This window comes from Xiphophorus hellerii, chromosome 24 (assembly GCF_003331165.1).
Source record: "Xiphophorus hellerii strain 12219 chromosome 24, Xiphophorus_hellerii-4.1, whole genome shotgun sequence".
NCBI classification, from domain to species: domain Eukaryota; kingdom Metazoa; phylum Chordata; class Actinopteri; order Cyprinodontiformes; family Poeciliidae; genus Xiphophorus; species Xiphophorus hellerii.
In genome coordinates this window covers 15,041,737-15,066,862 of record NC_045695.1, presented here as the reverse complement: position 1 = coordinate 15,066,862, position 25,126 = coordinate 15,041,737, and positions in this window count along the sequence as shown.

The following is a 25,126-nucleotide window of genomic DNA, read 5'->3' as shown; positions in this document are numbered from 1 at the left end:
AGAATCGCATCGGATGGATGGATGGATGGATGGATGGATGGATGGATGGATGGATGGATGGATGGATGGATGGATGGATGGATGGATGGATGGATGGATGGATGGATGGCCATTCTGTCGTCTAAACGTCTTTCTACATGGTGAATCAAACGGTTTGTTACTTTTGCAGCTCATCTTGTCTCAGAGTTTTAATGAAACTGAATGAAGAGCTGATATTTGGTCCTGACTTTACTCATCTTACTCAGAGTAACGGTGAACCTGTCTAATTACCACAACCACAATAAATGAAACACATACAGTATTTATCTATTTAATTTAGCGGTTAAACAGATCTCTGAACGGTCTCGCTCTGCTCCAGCTTGTCTGCTCAGAAGAAGTCGGTGTAATGAATGCAGAAGAACAAGCCGGATCAAACAAACAGAAGAAAACTTTTCTCCATAAAGCCCTCCAAACCAGAAACAGACGAGCCCTGACACTGGCTCCACGTTGTGCCCATCCAATTTGCTTTGTTCCCCCTCACCTGCCTCTGTCATCACGATGGGGGCCACTAGGGGCCATATTGGGGCCATCCTCTTTCCTTCCATAGGCTTTTCTTACTACTGCCTTTAAAGTCCTGCACTGCGATGTACATGGCCTTGATGTTTGCCTTGTACCCTACATGCAAAGCTATCATTATCCATGCCTCTTGACAATCGCAGGCCTCGTCTTTGTTACATCTGCAGCTCTTTGCCTTGGGCTATGACATGACTGCACGGTTGATCTCTTCTCTTTTACATATCGCTCCCTGTGTCTCTCCTCCTCTGTTTTTTTTCTCTCCTCACACCACGTTTGAATCCAGCTCTGATTTGACAAACTGGAGAATATTTTACCTCTCAGCCTCTGTGACACCTCCTCCGCTTTGATCAGTTCTGTAGTTTGAAGATAGTCGGCGAAAAAACGTGAACTGATGTTTGACAAACTTTTGCTCTCAGGTTTGCTTTATGTTGTGATGTTTTTCACATCATTTCTGATGGTATTTTGGGGAATAACAGCTTTGACTGAAATTATTCCAACTGCTGGTAAAAACATGCTTATAAAACCCAACTTACCCTGAAAATACCTGCATTTACATCTGTAAACACCTTAATTACTATAATATTTCTGAAAAACATCAGTATCTACTTTTCAATCCTTTCATTTTCTAAGGTTGGGTTTTATTGTTTTGGTAAAAATGCTTAATCTGCCAAGGCAGTGTTCCTACAAGGTATGATTGGAGTACCTACAAGGATACTTATGAGTTTCCTATCAAGGTGGCTACTTTGTACTTACAGAGAACATATAAAGGTACCCGTAGGATATTTACAAGGTACCGGCTAGTACATACTAGTAAAAAGTGTAGGGTACACACAAGGGTGTCATGTGAACACCACAGGTTCCCAGACTGTCAATACTGGGGAACTTATGGTGTACTTACACAGTTCCTAAAGTAAAGACAAAAAGTTTTTACAGGATACATGGAGGTGTAAACGTACAGGGAACAAACAGAAGTAACTACAAAAGAGGGAAAGGAATACCTTGGAAGTTACTTTCAGTGACACTTAAGAGATTAAATGTTTCTAGATGGGATATAAAGAGTATCTACAGGACTCAATCTGGGTAACAATAGGAGTACCTACAAGGTACCAACAAGTTCCCTGTAGGGTTTTCTACAGGGTATTTAAAGAAGTACCTATAGAGTACGTACAAGGATAAAGGTATCTACAGCATACCTTCTAGGCAGATCTGGAGTTTGTATGGAGCGCTTAAACAATACTTAGAAGGAATATACAAGGTTACCAACAGCGTAGTAGTAGGTACACCTACAAGTACGTACAGGAAGTACCTTTGAAGGATTCCTTCAACATCTCCATTTCCGTAGGATACCCAATGTGGTACCTACAAGGAGCACATGGAGAACTTTGAGGTAGTAACATGGTACCTATTGAAATACTCACAAGGTATGTAGGGGGAACTCCAAAAGATTGACTGGAACTTTGAAGGGGACATGAAGAAGTACTCACAGAAGTATTTATGTGGTATGATATGTGGTTCTTACATTGTAACAATGAGGAATTTACAGGGTACTCAAGACAGATAGTTAAATCCAACAGTGGTATCTGAAAAGTACACACTTGGTCCCTATAGAGGTGGATCCAGAGTACATTCAGGTGTACTAACAGGTAATAATATTGAGTTTTTCCAAATTAAATAGTCTAGACTTGATTTGACCCACTGGTTTTGGATGGAGACATCAGTCAACGATAGATTAACAATGTCAAACACCCAAACCTTTCTTTATTGGATGATGTTAAGCATTTGATCTGAAATAGCAATTATTTATCCTTATTTTCTCCTTCAGGTGAAGGAGAATATATTTCCTTCTGTGTCTCTTTAGAGCAACGCATGGGCTGAATCTTCTTCCTGTCAGCTTCAGATGACTAACAACAAGCAGTGAGTGAATTCCTTACTCTTTTAACAAGGGTCTTTGTGTTTTGATTGACACTACAGATAGCTGCTTCCTCTGGTTTAGAAGCCACAAGATGAACCACGTACTGCTGAGTCAAATCCGCTCAATTATTCACATTTCCAGAGTCAGAAGGTATTTACATTTCTATTTCAACCCAAAGAGCTGTTAATTAGTTTGGTTTCAGAGTGCCAAAAACTGCTTGACTTTCGTCTGGACACTGTTTCCTCTTGCAGTTTCCAGAAAAACATAATATTTAAAAATGCAGTCTGATCATAGATTGGGAGATTATTCATTCTTGTTTCAGTAAAAGCATTTGCTGGTATAAGAAGCATGTGTTAATGCTATTAAAACTAGTTTTGATGCCTTCGTTGTTTCTGCATTTTGCACCACCCTTTGCACCAATTCCCACCCCAGGGATCATGAAAAAAGCTTCACATGGGGAGTCAACAGCTCTCTTCTCATCAACTGCGGGAGGTAGCTGCTCAGAGGCGTTCTGCAAACCCAACCACTGATCTTCAGAAGAAAACCTTACAGCCTGCCAGAGTCTGCCGAACTCAAAGGCCACACCGCCTCCCGGTCCTCAGTAAGACGAGAGGAAGCAATGGAGGATTCTCCTAATAGTCGAATTCAAGGAAAATTGCTTCGCTAGTTTTATCTGTGTACCAATCAGAAAGTAGTTTTTAAAAATGGCCACTATGTTTTTAAAAATGATCCAATGAGTTTTTTTCAAATTTGAGTTTGCACCTCTAACAGAAGCTAGTAGCTAACCACCAAGCAGGTAGTGACTGCTTGGTGGCTAAAAATAACTTTTTAAAAAGTTTTGTAGATACGCCACTGCAAAAGTTAATTATCTACATATTTGTTTTGTTTTTTTCTTCAACATGTATGCTAATTTGATAAAATTTGCATCAAATGGTTATAAATGCAATACAAATTGTATCAAACTGTTACAAATTTGATGCAATTTGTGTCAATTTGAATCAAATTAGCATACATATTGTAAACTGCTGTATTAATTGCATTTTAAACTCCTATTTTACATGTTTATATTGTTTTGTAATTTGATGAACATACAAATAATGAAGTAACATGATTGTTACTGAAATGAATCGTCTTTTAGCGTAGCTTTGCTAACCCTGCCTTTAAACGAAGCTGGAGTCAATGCCAGAGAGTTTCTAATTCAAACTCACCACTCTGACACTCTATCTCCATTTCCAATGTCTATTTCAAGACCCCTAGCCCGGGGAAATTAATAATGAATGCATCCTGTCCGATTTAATTCAGCACTAATTAGGTCAGGAAAGTTTGGGAGCAAAAGGTACGGTCCAGGCCACGTGGTCGGGCCTCTCAGCGGGCAGCCACTTTCATGTGGAGAGAAAAAGTTGAGTGTTGAACAGAGAGATGGCAGGGGCAAGGCCGATGCCAACAGCGCCAGCATAGGGACGAGGGGCCAGGGCTGGAGACAAAGATAATAAAACCAAGAAGTGGCAGCTTCAGAAAGCCTCTGAAAAAGGACACACCAGGGAGATATCAACAGTGGGCCATCACCGAGTGGAAAAAAAAGAGAGCTGTCAGTCTGTTTGTTTGGCCTACGACTGCTGAGAAATAATTATTCCCTTTTAATTACAATTCGAAGAAAAGAAAGCTCAGGCTCTGCCGTCTCTAGACGGGGAAGCTGGTGTGGGGGCAAACGCTGCTGCCCAGAGCCGAGCGCCCGAGGAACCGCAAAGCAATGTTATCACCTTTCACACGCCGCCGAGCCAAAGAATAAACGACTTTGATCCGACTGCAAGTGCACTTTGGCCAACTTGGGTGGCACTCTGCAGTTTAAGCAGAAACTCTCTGGCAGGGGGAGTTCAGAGCACTGCAGGGAGGGGGAGGAGGAGGAGGAGAAGGGGACAGATGAAGGTGACAGCTTTGGAGGTTAACCTCGATTTGAAGTCCCAACAGGACTCAAAAATCCCACAGGGCAAAAGATACCGCTCTGATCTTTCACATCTAGCTCAGATATTGTACCAATAATATCTGCTGAGGACAGACAGGCGGACCTAAAATGTTCTTCAAAGCTTGCCGTACTTCTCCTGACTCCTGACAGAACAATGTGCCTTATCCTTGCTATGTATTTTTAGCTGGCAAAATAAGTACTGAATACATTTGAATAGCAAATTCCTTTTTACGCGTGAAGATTGGCAGGCAGGCAGCAGCAGCTCCCCTGATTCAAATCATGCCAACCTGCTTAGTGGAGGCGATCCAGATGGAGTATCAGTTCAAGTACTGTAAATCTGCCTGATGGGGGGAGCGCAGACACTTGGTTGGAGAGCCGTGGCTGCAATTCAAGCCCAGCTGTAATTTTGCGTTTACCTGCAAACAACTTTGTCAGGATGGATCTTGTTTTAGTTGGAAAAAACGCAAAGATAAACATCAAAAAATTGCCACTGTTGAACCAGAAAAAGAGCCAAATTTAATCTTGAAACGGGGCTAAAACTGGAATGTTTTCTATGGTTTTCATTCTAACATCAGTAGCACCTGTTCAGCATTAAATGTAAAACAATATTTAACGTCGCTCCTCTGTTGTACAGCAGATTTTATGTAAGATATCAGATGTCTCATGTTAGGGGATCCTCATCGTTAACTATGTTGAGATAAATAAATCCAGAAACTACAACTACAATCAAAACTGTAGTTGGATAAACAGCAAATTCTGCAAATTATTATTATTATTACCATTAATATTCTTATTAACTGCATTAATGTCATTTTTATTACTAATGTAATCTTTGTGGTTATGACTCTTTTACATTATTTTCCTTTTTAACATTATTGTAAATATTATTTTTTATCCAAATAATTAATATTCTCATGTTATTAAATAAATTACTAATTACTAATACAGCAATTAATGTCTTCCTTTAATATCATTTTATTCTTTTTCTAATCCTGATTATTATTGGTAATAAACTTTTACATTTTTTGTAATTTTTCTAATAATTAATATTATCATAATGCAAGTTCTTTCTAGCACTTTAAATTAGCCAGACTGTCTTATAATTTTTACAGCCGTCTTGATCAATAATTTTTCAGGTTTTCTTTTGTTTTCAAGTTTTCCCATCGTTGTACTTTAGTAACTGATCATTTTCAAAGGAATATTAGTTTGCTAAGCAACTCAAATACATCTTTTAATCTGTCAAAAAGAGGTTTTTACTAAAACTGTTGCCACTCTTATCTACTTTTTGTTGATAAAATTGATAAATAACAATGATAACACTTAGTCAGTGAGAAAAATTAAGGTTTAGTTCAATCAAAATGATTTCAGAGAAATAAACTCAGCATCTCTTATGCTACACAACAAGCTATCATGTACAAGAAATGGAATAAAACTGATTAAATAAGCAGCCAAAGTCCAAAGAAAGTCTGGAGAACTGCAGATCACAATGATGTCTTTATAAAAGTACAAAATCTCCAATTTCAGCTTCTGTTCTGGTTTATTTACTCTTTGAGACGTTTAACTGGAAATCGTTGGATCTTGCCAAAAACGGATTGGCGATGATTTAATCTGACAAGATCATGTGCAACTCATGACGTAGAAAGAGGCAGAAGTGTGTGATAATGTTTGATTCACCCTCTCTGTGTCGGTCGGTGCGCCTGGGAAGACTCTCCCCTCTCTGCCAGTAAAACAATAGCTGTGTGTTTACTGCAGCGCGGAAATAGTCGGAAGCTGAGGAGGTAAGCAGTGCACGCATTCAAGGTTTTCCTTTATATCTGATAAACAAAGCTGGCGCTGTTTTGCCTAAATGGAATATTCCTTACTATACAATAGATTGATACTCATCTGGACTTTCCTCCCAAGTTAGATGAAGCCTTTGTGAATTAATTTAAACAAGACGCAGCAGGAAATTGACCTCTTTTTTTTTGGAGGCAATTCTGAATGACTGAATCAAGTTTCAATCAAGTTTGTGCTGCAGAATAAGCAGGAAACACCCTCACTTTCTGGAATTACTCATTTCCAAACCTGCTGAGGGGATTTTAATACCAGCAGACCTTTTTCTATCCTACGGGAGCAGAAAAAGTAGAAACATATAATCCTATTCCCTGCAGAGAAAGCCTCCAAGGGAGAGAAGCACTGAATCAAATTATTTTCCTAAGATGGTCTGACCTTAGCTTCACTTTATTCAAGCCTTCTTACCTCCACAATTTAACTGCTGTTCTTCTCTACCCCCCCGACAACTCCTTGCCATGCATGAATCACAGGTTAAATGCATTCCTTTCAACGCCGCGCTCCCCGCCGACGGGAATATAATTATGTTTTACAAGTCGACTCTTATCTGTAGCCTCCTTCATTCCCCCGCCGTGTATTTGGAGAGCTTTCCAGAAGTACTTTACGGTGTGTCAGGTTGCTGCTCCTCCATGTAAAAGCACTATTGTAAGGCTGAAAAGGTCTTCTCTCCACCAAAAGAGAAAAACATGGTGTAAATAACCTTTACGCAGCGAGTCCCTTTTTTTGGGCTGATTTTCTCACTTGCTTCACAAAACCTTCTGCACTCAAAGCCAGAAATATTATTACTGCAACGATAAACTTACACAATGCGCTCAGTGGAGGCAACTCTTCAGGCGTTATTGTTCGGTTTGTAATGCAAAATGAAATTAAAGTTGGAAGGAATTTGAACAGTTGGAGGAAGTTTTCTGCACTGCCAGACGAAAACAAAATGGTTCCGTTTAGGCAGTGCCTAGCTACAAAATTTAGCTGCGCTAACCGTAAAGCACAAATCATAAACATTATCTGCTAATGCTGAAGCGTTACACAAACATGGTGTTTAATGGAGGCTAATGCTAAAGCGCTAATTTCAAATTCAAATTATATCTGCACTTTAAAGACTACAACCATATATCTTCTTCTGTCTTTTTTTTTTTGGCACATTTTACCCAAAGGAAAGCAGTTTTTTAGCAACTAGAAAAAATGTTTTTCTTTGCAAAACAGCTGTGAGAATTAAAATCTGCAAAATGATTGATGCAGAATACGCAAGAAAGAGCTGAAAAAACGTAAGAGAAAGTAAAAGCAGAAGAAATCACAAATCATAAACGTTATCCGCTAATGCTATAGGTCTACACCAACACGGTATTTAGTGGAGGCTAATGCTAAAGCGTCGACTATAGTTGAAACTATCAAGCACCAATTTAATTTTGACATAATTTACCCTTAGATATTTAGATTTATATCTTGTTCTCTGACTTTTTTTTGCCTCATTTTACCAAAAGAAAAGAAACTTTCTAATAATTATACATAGTTTAGGCTACAGCCTCCCTTAACACTATTACCACCATCCCACAATCTTATATTTGATTTTTAAGTTATATAAATATTTAAAGGAGATATAAAGATACTGCAGGATGTATGTAACCTTCAGCTAAAACAAGAAATAGAACACACATAGCACCAAAATGTGATGCTACGCTATGCAGACACTGAACTCACCTCGGCATACCAAATGCTTGAAGTGGGTGATTTGTCAGAGTTGAAGCAGTTTCATGACGGCTTTAACTTTCATCCCGAGTTGCTCAGGTGATTTCTAGGTAAAACAAAAAATGAGATATTGAAGAAAAAGGAGTGTAGAGGTAACAGCAAAAAAGATCAGAAGCTGCAAACATATCCACTGATTCTCTTAAAATGAAGACTAATGTTAGAAATGATGCTTGTCAGGAGTGTTTCTACAAGAAAGTGGCTTTATGTGTTATAAAAAACTGAAATACATGTTTATTGGGGGTTAAAGATGATGCATTTTGACTTTAAGAAGGTGAACATTGCTTTTAAAGCAAATCCCCGTTCCCATGTTGCTGTTGTAGCTTCCAGTATGAACACAGATCAATATTACTACAAATATTACTTTAAAAAACTGTGTAAAATAATAAGAATTAACATAAAATGTATGATTAGTGTTAAACCTGCAAAAAAGAGACAAAGCATGTGATGATTTGATGACTTGACGACAATTATAACAATTATAAGTGTAGAAAAAGCCTCAGAGAACAGGTGTCTTCAGGTAGACAAACTCCAACTGCGAGCTTTATCAGACTCCCTTTGTCTAATCAGCACCTATTGTTCCTACTGTTGTATTCCTCATTAGCTGCCTTTGTTAACACGCAATGTTTAATTATGCTGGTTAAAAGACTGTTGGCGGGAGTCAAAACAAACCAACCCGTTTCATTAAAAAGGCAGAGGGAAAGAAGGGCGAGACAGCCCAAAATATAGAGGAAATTAAAGAAAATTATGACTGAGGTAATCAAGCTAGGAGAACAAGAGAGAGAGCTGCAGCAAAAAGTGAGAAAAGGAACAAAGACAATAAAATAAAGTGTCTTTATGAGGGAAAATACCTGCAAGGCTGCTGCTGTTAGTTACAGCTGATCCCTGGGGAGCGGCTCTCCTGAGGTCCCTAAAACATCACAACAAATTACCCTGCAGTGGTTACATAACCTGTTCAAAAGGAATGAAAACAAACACATGCACCAAAATGTCAAGTTGTGAATTATACCGACTTCTTTAGAGCCTTTAGTTTTTGAACATTTGAATAGAATAACTCACAAAGGGGAATAAAAATGTGTTAGTTTATATGAAAGCACAACAGACTTTTAATGCAAAAAATCTGCAGACTAATGAAAAAGAAAGCACTTTCTTTTCCTCTATTGAACTCTGCAACTCCTACAGCACACCTCACTACTGTCTCACAGCTGAAAACATACATCTCTGCCACTACAGACCTTTTCATGCAACATCATTCCTCTCTCTCTTGCATTTCTTTCTGGCCTTCTTTGTACGTCTAATTCTGCATCCTTACTGCAAAAATTGCCTCTCTAGTCCTCTTTCTTGGATTTAAACTTGAAGGGTTTGAACACTTTTCCAACATTCAAGGTATGTCTTCAAACTTTTCCAGAACCACACTTATGGAGATGAAAACAATAGAAATATACTAAAACTAAAATACTACGTCTCGAGATGGTATTCTACATTCTGCAGCAGGGACAAAGTAAGCTAAAATGTAACAAAATTTTATGTTTCTCATAAAATAATTTTGGAAATTCTAACTGATTTAACTTTAGACATTGGGAAAATTTTGAAAATTGAAGTATTTTCAATGATTTCAAAAACTCGTATTAACCCTCCAGCCCCTTTTTCAGATAAATGCAAAAAAAAAAACATGCAAAAATACATTATTCTCATATTTTAAAGACACGTTTTGTCCCCAGTCAGAAGATATGAAATCTTAGAAAATAAATATGATTGCGTACTGAATATATGGACTTATATTTTGTGGTACTGTTCTAATAATAAAATAAGTGACAGTACTATTTATTATCTCCCTGTTTTGCAATTTTTGCAACACAAACATGAAAAATGGTCTTACAGCATCACCATTTTTTTTGGACCAGTTACACAAACAAAACTTTGAGTTGTGTCTTTAAATTGCGTATAGAAACAGCATTTTCACATTTATTGATATTCTTTTGATACTCTCATCAAACGAACAATGGAGAAAATAGTAAAAATAATCCCAACAGTATTTAAACATTATTAATTTAAATAAAATCCCTATAATAAAAAACATTTATCATGATAAATGATCAACGATACTCCACAGGAACTGCTTGAATACGCTAAATTTTCAGCTCAGGCTCAAACAAAGGGAGGATATTGTTTGTTGAAGGGTGAACAGAGTAGGTGTGAATTATGCAAATAAATTCGGCGACACGAACTTGGACGGGGATGCGGCGTGGCAGAAGGAAGAAATATGGCGGCAGTGGTGGGCTCCACTTCCTCCCCTTCCCCTGGCTGCTTACCTTGAGGCAGCAGCTTATCTTATTTGCCTCCTTTTAAAAAAAAATCAAAGTGTCTGGATTATCATAAGCACCTCCACCATTGTGCTCCCACTCAAAATAATTTTATCTGGCATCCGCTCTTTTATCAGGTAAGCGAGTGGCTCATATAATAAACATAAATACCAGCAGGTTTAAAAGGTGCAACTACTCTGATATTCCCGTTTGTTGAGATGTTGCTCCTTTCCCAACATTTCTTCATAAATTCTGTATTCCCTCTTGTTTGAAAAGAAAAAAGGCCCATTAAGGGGATTTTTTCCTCCCTCAGTTTTGGCCACTGAGGTTGACAGGAAACAGAACAGGAAATGACATAATAGCTGCAGACGGGAGTGCTTCTCCCATGCCCGGCTGCTCCTCGTTTGACCTCTGAGACGACGAGGACTGCCATGTTTGGCTTCACGCTTGTGTTTAAGATCGGGACTTTTATTCCAGCAGGTGAACGCCTCACATGTGAAAATAAAAACTTTCTAAAAAGATGATATTGAAACTCCACTGATGTAATGCATTACATCTATGTTTGTACGAAATCTTTCCAGAAAGCATTACATTTCCTATCTGATGACAGAACTTGATGTTTCTCAACACTTTTGAGGATTAGCAGCCATGGCTGAAAAACATCGGCAATAAAATGTCTGTACTTGATTTAAAACTTAAATCTAGTAATGGGTTTACAACCACAACACCAAGGCAGAAAGACAATCTTATATTCCAGTCACATTATTTTAAAGTGTTTATGAACATTATCAGACTTGGTTGCAAACTGATATGGAGCATAAGTAGTGCCCAAACACAACGCCAGAGTGGAAAGACAACAGCAAAGGCTTTTAATGTGTTAATTTTGATTAATTAGTTACATTAACCGAATTAATCTGGTGTGTTTCTGGTACGTCCAGATCTGACGCACAAGCAGCATCTGCTAACAGACGATGAAGCTGCTTCTCTTGACCTCACTGGGAATTCATTTTTGTTTCTAGAACAATCTGAACGGACGCTAGAGTAGACTGAGGAATTAGCCTCTTAGCGAATGCTAACATGTTGCAGCAGCACAATGCTAATAATCAAAATATTGTAAATAACAGATTAAAAATAATAAATATTTTTGATGCTCAGCTCAAATTTCTATTTATTCAATATTTTTTTAATTGAAAATATGACTTAATTTGTCAAGGTATGGTTTTTGATAAAATTAGATCAAATCCCACTAGTGTAATACTGAGAAATTGCAAAAAAAACCTTAAGTTTCTACATTCATGACAGTTTTGTACCTGCTTTTAAGGGTTGAGAGAGAAAATTAAATACCTCTAAAATGAAAATGGCGGCACAGATTTATTAATTCATTCCCCAGGATTCACATTTCAGAAGCTGGTCCAAGATAAATCAAGTTTAACACAAAGGCAAAAGAAAGAGCAAAATGGCAACTTGTGGATATTTTGGGTATTTTAAACCAAAATCCAGTTGTAAAGGTAACAAAATGCAGCTCAGTGCTGGAGTATGGTGGTGGAGGAGTGATAATACGGGCTGATTATGCAAAACTTTCTGAATCAAAATTAATCAAGAGACTGAAATCAAAAACTGCAACTTCCAACCAGACAGAAATCTCAACGCAAAGCTGCGGATGTGTGTAGAAACTTTACATTACTTTAAGTTCATCCTCAGGACGATTTTATGTATTTTCTCCTGTTTGGATGTGAGAGATGGACGTGGACGAATTCCCCAGCTAATTAGCAGCACAGTTTTCCATCTCGTCCAAATTTCTCCTGTGAGAAAAAGAGAGAAACCTCTGAGCCACAACAGTATGTGAAAGTTTTGCCCCCCTCCATCTGCTGAAGTCGTGCACAGAGGCTTAATTGGGGCCAAATCTTGTCAGAGCCTCTCCTTCTGAGCATCCGCGATTAGTTTGGAGCATTTAACAGAAGGTTGCTATAAGGGTCCAAACTTATAATAAACCGATACTTTTACTTTCTTGCATTTGGATAATTCAGAGTCTTAATAACACCTTTCACTGACAAATCTAACTGAAGTACAGCCAGGAAAAGGGCCGGAGTGTTTAATGAACAGCACTAAGATCCATTTTGTAGACAAAAATGTTGCTGAAAGCTTGTACTCAGTGTGACAAAGTGCAGCTGAGACATAAAGAAAGAGGAAAATCTAACTTTATATCACAGCGTTTAGCTTAAACTGCACACTGTGTTCTGATGAAAGGTTACACCATTTAGTACCAATTAGCTTGACAAAAGTTTGACTTTTAAACCAAATTAAAAACTGCTTTCCAGAAGTTTATTTTCGTCATGTAAATACAGTGAATGCACAAACAGTTGTTGAGAGCATTTGTTTTGTTAATTCGTTCCTGTTTAATTGCCTGTTAGGGATGTTGGAGTTCTTCAACCAGCAAGAACCGGGTCACGAGTTATTTTGTGGGTCAGAAGCAGAAAAGTTTCTGAACTACTGATCTGATCTGAGGGCACAGGAAAGAAATGTTCATCTGGACTTTTAACGGCTTTACGAAGGATGAAGAGCAGAAAAAATTTTTTTTTAAAAGAAAATAAACTGAAGTGAATAAAAACAAGCAAGAATCTCCAATAAAAATAGAATACAAATAAAAATAGCAAAAAAGTTACTAATTCTATTTTTAAAATTTGTGTTTCATTTAAAGTAAATAAAAAGGTAGCATATGAAAATACAAAAATACTGAAAAAATATTAAAATCTGAAACACCAGATAAATTAAATCAAATTCTATTTGAAATAAAAATATATAATAAGCAGAATTACACTAATGAAACTACATAAAATTAAAAAATGTCCAAAAGGACAAAATCTGAATGTATAAAAAATAAATAATAAAAAACAATTCAAAATAAAAAATGAAACTTAAATTGCAATCAATTTAAAGAAATACAAGAAAGAAAAAATATATATTTTATTCGATGATACAATAAACAACAAAAAATGATAAGCTAGATTAAAATATGTCAAAACAGAGACAAAAAACCTAAGAAAAACAAGAATTAAACTTTAGAAATGAAAAATGAAAACAAACAAAACAAGGAAGGAAAACAAAAACTGAACTAAATAAATTTTAATTATTAGAATAAAAACATGACAGCTGCAGTTTCTCTCACAGAAATTTTATTTGAGCCTGAAACCTGAATCTAACTGTCCTGATAAAAACAGCATGAATTTTATTCAGGTTGAACTCAAACACAGAGTTACTTCACTGCATCGTGCCTCTTGTTTTTGCAGCCAGGAACACCTGAGTGTATTTGTTTACACGCCCGTGCAGCTTGAGCACATCTTCACAGTCGTATGTCAGCACACAGGACTGATTTCACACCGTCAGCCACACACAGATTTATAGAAATCATTCCCACGCGTCTGTTTCATTTCAGAGCCTCATATTTACGTCGGCGGCGGCGTCAGCCTGCGACACATTTACATAACACACATCGCCCCGCTGCGTCCACCGCCGAGTAAGTACTCAAGCTCGTCCCAGCCCCCTTTTCATATTTACAGCGTGACTGATTTAAGATGGACTGATTGTGGGGATTTAATTACGGGGGACACAATGGCCACACAATTCTGTTTTCTTCTCCTCCCTTCTTGCGAGGCGCTGACACGCCGCACACTCGGCTGCACACTGCCGAGGAATGTTTTACACTCCAAATGAGCTGTGCTTGCAGAAGAATTTAATTTGATCTGCTGCTGTAATTGTGCTCTCACACACATATACTGGGGAGAAAAAAAAGAGGAAGAAGAAGAAGAAGAGGAGGAGGAGGCATGCCGGGGTTGGAGGGCGTGCAACTTTAAAATGTAATATGCACAAAAAGTAAATTAACTCAAGAGGAGAGGCCCTTGTGATGTGTTGACACTTGCAGTGGGAAGGGTGGAAGGGGAGGAGGGAGGAGAGAGAAACGGCCATGATAAAACAGCACAAAGAAAAGCCTTATGAATTTTATTAATGACTTGCAAGACAGTATGCAAAACATCAAAGGTCCACGGGAAAGATTAATGACCCTGTGTGAGACTGTTTAATTACCTCCAGCTAATTAGATTCTTGACCAAATTTTTAATATCTGAGTTCGTGCTCAACGCCTAATTGAGATTCCACCGTATTTATTAATCTTTAAATAATAATAATAATAATAATACTGTGAACAGAAAAACTTCAGCAGGTTCTGATCCATCATCGGAGCGCTCCAGGTTTTCCAAAAAGCAGAACATGGCTGGTTATCAGCGCCATCTCTGCGTCTAATGAAGTGCTAATAAACAGGCTCAGGCTGCTCTGTCAACGCTCGCCGCCGTAATTCTCTTATCTGGACCTGAGCTGAGTTCTCCGATTCTCCGAGGAGCCGCTCTCCTCCATCTAGGGCTGCTTCCGCTCTCCTTCTTCCGGATAATCCTCGTGCTGTTTACCAGCGCGCGCACGGTTTCATCTAAATCGTTAGCTTTGAACTCGCGGCGTGCATTATCTGTTCTGTGACCCCGCCGCTGTTGTTGTTGTTATTGTTGCGTCTGCTGCAATAATTGCACTTGGATTATTGCGGTTAGGTCAGAGACGACTCGGGGTGGTGCATCCAGTTACTGAGACAAAGTTGTGGGAAACAGAACAACTACGCTAAGTTTCCTCGCCTTTAAAGTCAGGCTGAGGTCTGGACTTGGACTAGGCCACAGCAACACGTCCTGTTTATGACTCATTTTAGCTCAAGTTAAAGATAAAACAATCTATAACCAACATTTGAATCTACATGTGAATGCTAAACGGACTAGGGACCGCTCCAAAAGCAGGAAGTGGACTACAACACAGGGCATTCTGGGTAAATACAACCAAAACAAACGTGCTAACCTAGCGCTAATGGAAAAAATGGATTATAGTCTTTTAACAAAGAGAAATCCTCCAATTTTTGCTTACTTCTTCAGAGGTTTTCATGTCGTTTCCTCCAGTGGTTCTGGGTGCAGCACCCCCACAGGCGAGGAGGGGAACTGGGTTTTAGCTGAAAATGTAACAATTGTTGCAATTTTGGTCCCAAATCGAAGCGACTCTATCAGAATATCAAGTATAGAAACACCCTAAGAGCCTCCCCGGTCTGAATCTTCTTGAAAACCAGCTTAAATCTGATCAGAAAGAGCTAAAAACAAACCAAGGTGTAAACAATGCAAAGCAAAACCCAAAACCAAGCTGAAAAATTTCACAAAATGGTACATAACCAGTTTTAAACCAGTCAAAACCAGCCAGAATTGCAAAAAGAATTGCTTCACATTTCACGAATCTTCAGTCAGAGGCTTCTTCAGATACACTGTAACACAGACTGCTATAGGAGATCTTTCCTGCCAACAGCCATCACCATCTTCTATAACTCCTTGAAGAATCTGAATTAAGGAGCTACAACAACATTTAATTTCCCTTTGGGATCAATAAAGTATTTTTGAATTTGAATTACGGCTGACTCAGACCACTACTCCTTATTCCAGTCCTTTTCTGTTCCCCTTGTTGTCAACTTTAACCTTTAACCTGAGCCCTGTAGAGTCAGAGATAAAGCTCTTGAGCTTACTGTCATTTATCTGGGAATTTCACCCTCCAACCTTGGGGTCAATCACTCCTGGAAATTCTTGGAAATGTTTCCCAGTAATGAAGAATGATGAACTTCGAACAGAGATCTGCAAACAGCTGAAGCTCCGTCTTTGTAAACTAAATATTAGATCCAAATAACACAAAAATCGACTTAAAACATATAATTTGATTCTGAATTACTAACGTGTTGTTTATCCACCTTGGCATTGAGTTTTAACGCAGCAAACTGTCAAAAGTGCTGCTTTAAACACATTAGATTACATTTAAATCATTTTAAAACCTGGTATAAATATGTTCTGGTACATAAAACTGAAGGATTTTAGCATTTTTTAAGCTCATTACTTAAAAATGAGCTGATACCAGTTGCTCAATGCAACTGCCTTGAAGATTGAGGACCTCATATATATATATTTATATGTCTATATATATATACTGCTTCATTTTAAAGTATTAGTATTCAGAAATGCAAAATGAAAGATAAGATGTTCTAGCAAAGCACAATGTCAGCTAAATGTAGACAATTTCAAACTGAGAAAACATGAAAAAATTTAATTTAGATGAAGACAAAGAAACTCTCAAACAGTTTTTTTCTCCTTGAAGCGTTTCTGGGATTAAGATTGTAGAGGAAGGTTCAACAAAGCAGCAGCAGTAGCAATGCTGTCAAGCGCAGCACCATCTGCTGCCCAAATCCTTGAATTACAACTCGTCCCCAGATAACAAGCTCAAAGAGCCCTGCAGCAGTTCACTGTGAAATCATATCACTGTGTCAAGTTTCACAACACTAGTTTGAGAGGGTTAAGCCTTAATTAGCATGAATTCGTTATGAAGTCGTGTCTAAAAAGGCCTCACTCCCCCCTGATACTTCTCATTTTCCCTCAACCCCCCTTTCTTCTTCTCTTTTCCTCTCCTGCTCTCCTTTCGCTTCACTTTCACCCCGTTTCCCTCCCTCTGCCGCAGCGTGCAGGGTGTCATTCTTCCACTGCCTCCATCCATTCGCTCCCATCTGCATCTCCCCTTTAAAGGCCCGAGATCTAAATAGGAGCGGATCGCCTCCCTCGCTGGCGTTTCATTAGTGGCAATTAGAAAGCCGGTGCTGCGTCGTCCCATAAGACTGGAACCGGTGGGGGAGCAGAGGCGAGGCGCGGGGCCGCTTTAGCTCATTGAGATGAAGTATGGATGACAACGCTTTCATCAAATGGGCAACAATTCCTCGCCGACATATTTGAGCCGAGTGTCGGAGGTACCATTCTGACAATTACGACAATTAACACTGTCAAAATAAAGCCATTAGCTTAGCGAGAGGGCAAACCGATGCACTTAATTACAGGGTTTTCTGTCAGAATGGATTCCCTTCAGACTTTTTCTGAATTAGAAAAGGGAAGAAGTTGAGAATATGGCACGGGTTTGGGTGGAAGAGCCGACATCTGCCGCCACGGCTCATCTCGCTTCAGGTCGATGGACGTCGGCGGTGAAAATCAGCAGTGACCTCACGCTACGACGACGATTTACTGACATCTGAAGATGAAGGATTTGGGTTGTTTGTGTTGGAAAAGGTGTTAGATCACAACTCGAGGTCCATTGCTTCTTATGTGGCACTAAGTGTGCTTAAATATTACTTTATCTCTCAAATCAATGCAGTTTTCATCTGTTTACTGCCAAATTATATCAAGCAGTCCTTCCAGTTTCTTTAGAATTATTGTGCACTAAAACATAATTGGGAGATTATTGCAGATTTTTCTCAAAGATTGTCAAAAACTTTCTTACTTAAGGCCTCAGCCTTAATTAATGTCAGATTATAATCCATGATCTATACAGTAATAAAAAGCTGCATTTACCGTCATAAATAAGCGCAAATATTTCCAAAATAGTACCACAATCACTTTGCAAAAATCACAAAACAATCATGAAATCCTGGAGTGACTGAAAAGATATATTTTAACAGTTTGTGAACCGGTTTTATCAATACATTCTGGCATAACCGGCCCTTTAAGAGCATTCATTATCTTTATTTGGACCAAAACGAAAATGAGTTTGACGCCCCTGTGAGTAGGAGCAGATAGCACAGAAACAGCCAGTTAACATTTTATACTTTTAGATGAGCTATAAAGCTGTTCTATCTCTTACAGCACTGGTGGAGTTTCAGTCTTATTTGTCAAAATAAGTCTTTTTCAGAAAAAATTAAATATACGGATGTGTTGATGAACTAAAGAGTGTAATATCACACCTTAAAGTGAACATATTATGCTTTTAAATCTACCTTTTCATAATTAAATCTTTTAGCTGTGAACTATATAAAGGAAAACAGCAATTATTTGGTCTGTTTGGCCATTTTTGGAGTTTGATAGTAGAGATATGGCAATATAGTAGCGCAAAAAACTTTTCATTCCCAAACAGATTAAAAGATGTCAACAATGGAAGATTTGTCTATCGAGAATAACATGTTTGAGCCAGAAAATGCTACCACAATAATCAAGGCCTCAACATAGGTAGTTAGTTAGTTAGATAGCAAGTTAGCTAGCGTTAGCAGCAACAACAAAACTGAATGGATTTGGATTATGGTTTCCTAAGAAAAACAAACCAACGCAAAATTTTTATGTAATAGTACTGTTCAAAACACAAAGTGCTATGCTAGCTTTCAAGTCGTTAAAAGCTAGCATAGCACGTAGTGCTAACATAAACACGACAGCTAATGATAGTGCTAGCAAAACGACGGACGTCACATTTTGAACATTTTGACTTCTCAAATTGTCGGCATCCTTGAACTTGGACTCAAATATCGCAGCAAAAAATAAAAATGCCGGATTTGTGAAACTGGTTAGCTGCAAATAGTGTGAGATTATGGTTCAAAAACACAACAGGGAATAGAGAAAACTTTACAGATTGAAAAATATGATGCAAACAGAATATAAAGACATCTACACAGAACTGGTAGGAAAAAAATTAAGATATTTACGGTATAAAAACGTGGATTTTATCCCTTTTTATTCTTTGTTGCCTCTTGTAGTTTTTACTGTTTTTTATTCATCATCTGATTCCAAAACATTCAGTTAAGTTTTATACTGAATCTAATACATGCCTTTTGGTTATATTTGTTGCCACTTTAGAAGAAAATGTAATTTATAACATTAAAAAAATGCAGAAATTTTTCTTGCCCCCCATGAAAGTCCAACTTCTGAATTCAAGACACAGTAAATGTAAAATATTTTCTTAATTTCTTGAACTGTCCTGATTAATGTCTCTCATATTCCCAGGCTAAGCGTCTGATCTCTTCACTAACACTACATCTGAGAGTCCACAACTCCCCCATTGTTTTAAGGAACATTCTTGCACCTGTTTCTTCGTCGAGAACAAAACACAAAAGGAGCCGAGCTTCCAGACTCGGAGGGAGCAGTTTACACGAACAGAAGGGCCGAGTGAAACTCTACTGATCCGTGAAGTGCAGAGAGAGGTGGCCTCCTGCCAGCGTCAAATTGAAATAAACTATCAAACAATATAAGACTGAGTTTTGTCACCTTTAAAATATGCAGCCGGTTGCATCTGTCTGCAGATGCTCTGGGGGAAAGCTGTTCGGCTTTGACGCGGCGATGTGAAAATACAATTACACAATCTCCAGGGAAACCCTGGCCTGTCACATTACATTTACCTTAGGTTAAAGAGAACGTCGACTTGCTTCTGCTCATCTCTCCATCCATCCATCAAGCCAACATCTTCTCTAAGTAGATGAGGTCACCGTTTCACGGCTCGGGTGCCTGCGAAGCAGCAAAACCAGATCAGTTTAAGTGACTATCTGAGGTCGTTTTATGGCATGCACCTGTTTTCAGACAGAAAAGCAAATCAAAATCACATTTTAGCGAGCCTGTGTCCCCAGTGGGAATCAAACGGTGGGATTATTAATGGAGAGAGGGTTAGAGTCCGTGATATCTGAGTCAGAACTGACCCATATTTGCATTTTGAGATGGATGAGTGGAGACGGTACTGTTCTGCAGCGATAACAACCGGATTCAGCATCACATCCGGGGTGATTTTTCACCAACAGGTCAAAATGTGCAGCTAAAACATGTCGGTTTCTCTTTAAATCTAAATAAATATGAATACGACATATTGTGGAAGAAATGGTTGTCATACACTCAGATTATGATGCTATTTATTTTCAGGCCAAAAACATGAAAAGAACTCAAATCAAAACTTCAGTTTTGATTTGTTTTGCAGGAAACGTAAAAAAGTATTTTTGGATATTTGTTGTATTAAAAGAAATTAGTTTTCTAATTATTTTGGTTTTGATTAGCAAATTAATTTTCAGTTATAAAAAAAGGATTTTGTTAAATAGAAGCTGATTTTGGTGCAGAAAAATCAGAAAAAGTGACTTATGCACATTTTCTATTGTAATAAAATTATGTATGGAATGATTTTAGCTTAATTAAAAATAAAAACTCTATCTGGATCCTTTGATGGATGGACCAAGTTTGCATCAGTCAAACTCTATGTTAGGAGCCATAAAAAATATTTCCAAGGGCCGCAAATGGCCTCCAGGCCACACTTTGGACACCCCTGCTCTTAAACAATGACTTTGCAAACTTCTGATAATTAAATTAAAAACATTTAAGTTAAGTGGAGTGTAAGGCAACACCTCAAACTATTTGTTTCCTCTTCATAGGAAGAGATGTTAGTGCCATTAGCTAGCTTAATTAGCTGTGTGCTAATAACTTTGCTCCAACTTAAAAACTCCCAAAATTAATATTTCTGACTATTATCAGTTGTATAAAATAAACTACTATTTAAAAAGCCTTTCTTACTCTTTAAAAAAATTAAGACATTATCTATATAGTTACTGACATTGCTATTTGCTTTTTTTTAATTCAAGAATTTTATTATTTCTTTTTTTTCTTATTTTCTTTTTTAAACCCAGAAATAAAAATACCTACAAAGAGCAGAAATTACATTTTCAAACCAGCATGATGCAGATAAAGTTTTTGTTTTGATCATAATCCTGTTAATCAAATGTAATTTCAGGCTAACTTAATTAAATAAAGAATCTTTCCAGCTCAGTAGAAAATGTTTGGTATATTTCAGCTCAAATTACATCTATCATTCAATTTCTGCAATCTTATTTCCTGAAATAATCTCCATCTTGGGCAAAATCAGTGAGTCTGTAAATCAGAGCACTTTGAGACGTTGGGATCGCTGTAGCTGCCGGTGCTTCTCTTAGTTTTTTTATCAAAAGAGGAAGCTGATGAATCCCTTCAGATAAGGATAGAAGCCCTTCGCTTAAAGCATCAACTTATTAAATGAATATGTTCTCCATCACGCCAAACGCTTTATTGTATCTCTCAGGGACACAAAATGCAATTTGTATCATTTTTGCGCAGCACATCAAAAGAAAGTAGGCCGAGCATGGTGACTCACAGCACCAAGAAGACGCTCTGTTTCCAATCGAAGGAAATCAAATCTGCGCTCTGGTTCTTCATTTCTTTGTAGATCTCTGTTTGTTTGATAAGGCTGCTGGCAGTGACGGTAAATGGGTGGATAAGTTGAGACGAAAACAGTGACACGGCCGCTCTGTCGGCTCATGGGCCGTCAGCTTATCAATAAATGACATCATCTGGCCCCCGGACGTCTTTCTGCCTGTCACATTGGTGGCACACAAATTAAAGAAAAAAGGGAAGAACGGGAAAAAGAGGGATGTCTATTTCCCCCCATTAGGACTCTGGATAAAGTAAAACTGGAGACAGTTTGTCTCCAAAAGAAAAACTTTCAAAAAGACAAATAATCCACCTAATAAACTCACTAAACTGCAAAAACAAAAGTTAAAACAAGGTTTCAAAGCAACTGAGGTAACATTATTTGTATGCGTCTCATCTTAAAGACTAAGACAAACCTTTGTTTCGCTAACAGAGGTTAGCTTGACCTCATACTAGGGTCAGTAACCTGCTAGAAAAGACAGCAGGAAAGAGAATATCAGTTTGGAAAACTGAGTTTGTCTAAGGTCAAGACAACAGCTTCTCCAGCTAACTACAAGAGTCAATGTCACCCATTACATTAACAGTTCCTGTTAGCTTATCCGGCTATCCACTAGCCGAATGAGCTGTTAGCTTTGGTAGCTCTTAGCAACAAAAGCTATTAGGTCTAAAAGCTGTTATCTGGACCATCAGGTTAAGCAGCTCGTATGGTGAAAACAAGTTACTAAAATTAAAATAAAAAAAGGCTAAATAACTAGCCATAGGAGGTGTTAAGTCTGAGTAAATGTTATCCTGGGCGGCTATTAGCCCGATGAACTGAAAATGGGTAAATGTTAGCTACAAAAGCTACTAGGTCGAGAAGGTTTTAGCTTGCATATCAGTTTAAGCAGCTCTTATGGTAAAAGCAAGTTGCTAAAGTTAAGTTGGTTAAATAACTAACCATATGAAGCTTTAAGTCTGGGTAGTTTTCATCGGGCTAATAGCCGACCCGATAACATTTACTCAGACTTAACGCCTCCTAGGCTAGTTATTTACCTTTTTTTATTTTAATCTTAGTAACTTGTTTTCACCTCATACGCGCCTGCTTAATCTGATGGTCCAGTAACAGATTTTAGACCTATAGCTTCTGTTGCCAAATCTACCAAAGCTAACAGCTCATTCAGCTAGTGGATAGCCGGATAAGCTAACAGGAACTGTTTACGTATGGGTGACATTGACTCTTGTAGTACTGGAGAAGCTGTTGTCCTTGACCTTAGACAAACTCAGTTTTCCACACTGATATTCTCTTTCCTGCTGTCTATTCTAGCAGGTTACTGATTACTTATAACTACTCCTCATAACCTCGTATTAGCTTGACATCAGATTAAGCAGGTGTTATGGTGAAAACAAGTTGCTAAGCTTAAGTTGGTTAAGCAATTGACTATATTAGGAAGCACTAAATCTGGGTAAATGTTATCAACGATTTCGACTCTAATATGAGGAGTAGGAAAAAACCAAGTGTGGTAAAAAGGGCTGCATTCCTCTACTGCATAATGGTTGCAAAAACGTTAGCCTCATCTAAATGGAATGCTAACCATCCCTGCTGGTCCCCGTTTTAAAAATAGTTCATGTTGGCATTAATTTTTAGCTGATTCAATGAACCCCTGACCAACCAAAAGCCTGCATAAAGTCCCCTTTTTCACAATGATGCTTTTGTTTGCTTTTACTAGGATTTGGCAAGTTGTGTTTAATGTGACACTGACCATAAAACATCTTACATTTCAAACTGATAGTGGGAACTTTTTCCATGTGATTTAGGTGAAATTATCAAACAGATGATATCAGTTGGCATACAAGGTCTTTGATGTCTACAAAAATGTAAAAAGCAATAGCTGCAGGTTAGTAGCTGCAGGAACAAAGCTGCAGTTGTATTTTCTTTCACGCTGTGAATATAAGACGCCAAACAATATTGCATTCTGTTTAAAAGCTAAACAGGGAGACTTTCTTTCTATACTTACATAATCCAAGGAAAAGTAAATGCTAACAGCAAATGTTCATTTACATTCATCACAATGCAAACTAAAGCTTTTCCGTTAAATTGAATGTGGCAATTATACTTAAAAAAGTTAAATGAGTGTAAACGTAAAGCCTGTGCAGCTTCAAACTTGTTTTTCTGAGCCAAGCCGAAGATGGCCGAGCTCATTAGCTGTCAGCTGACAGCCTGTACGGCCGAGTGTTTGCGGCTTCTTTTTAATGTATCTCTGAAAACAGCAGGAGTCCGACTGTGAGCAAACCTGTGGCAAATTACACAGTGGGAGGCTTCTCCTCTCTGTGACTAACTTGTGTGAATTTTGACAGAAAACTGGGAGAAATGATAAACATGAAGCCGGTGTGATATCCTTTGAATTAAATTAGTCAAATGCAGAAAAGTGAGCTGGACAAACAGGTTGGGATTTTGCTCCAGAATACTTTTAATATTAAGGGATGATAAGTTGTTTAAAGCAAAGCAATTAAAAGGAGACACTTTCTGCTAAAACATCTAAAGTTAAAGTAAATGAAGGTATTAAAAAGTAAAATAATTCATTCATTCATTAGTCATAAAAACACTTTGATATTAGCCTGACTAACATGTCAAAAATAGGTAATCAATCGACAAAGGTTTATTAAATGTAACTCAAACTTTCTATGCTTCTTTAATTGTTGTAGATAATATGAGCTAACCGATTTGTATCGAACAGATTAAATCAATTAGCTCACTGACTTACTTATTCAAAGAATCCTTTGAATGAGTAAATTCTCCAGGTTTATCCACAGAAACAAAACAAAATTTCTGCTTCATTTTGCTTTCGATGGGATTGTTATCTGTTCCGTAAAATACGGCATCATACTTGTTAGACTAAGAAGTTATCCTGACAATTTGCTAGTCCAAACATTTGCTAGCTTAAGGTTAAAGAATAACTAGCTAGCTTTAGCAGCAGTTAGCTTGAGATAAAATGTGCTTTTAATAGATGTAACTTGAATGGTTGTTAGCGTGACATGCTATTATCTTGACTAACATTTCGTAAAAGTTACTCTTAGTGACTGTTTTTCTTACTAGCTATTAGCCTGAGTATTTGTAAGCTTGAGTAGCCATTAGCTTGAATTTAAACAATAGCTAGCAAGCTTTAGCAGCAGTTAGCTTGAGTAAAAAAATAGCTTCAATAGATTTAGCCTGAATGGTTCTTAGCCTGAGATGCTATTATCCTGACTAGCATTTAGAAATAGTTACTCTTAGTGATTGTTTATCTTTCTAGCTATTAGCTTGAGTATTTGTTAGCTTGAGTAGTTGGTATTCTTATTAGCTGTCAACTTCAATGTACGTAGTTTTAGTAGTTGCTAGCTTTTGTAGCTGTTAGCCTAAGTTGCCATTAGCTTGACTAGCTGTTAGCAGTTTGATTGGTTCTTAGCTTAACTCCTTAATAGAAACATTTCCTCCAGGTAGTTAATATTAGCCCTCAATGATAAATTTGTTTTGTTCATTACAAAACTCTTTGGGTCTTCAAAATAAAAGCACTTCCTGTTCTATTCACTCAGAATTTTGACATTGTCTTAATTATTCACTACATTGTACTTTTGTATGGTCATTTATAGTATATTTTAAAACATTTTCACTGTTGAGACTTTTTAAACAAAGCTGTTAAACGTACATTTGAAATGAAGTTTTCTAAAAACATCAAAATAAATAAGTTAGTGTGAAGAAGCGTTGTTTGATTCATTCAGGAATTCAATATCAACA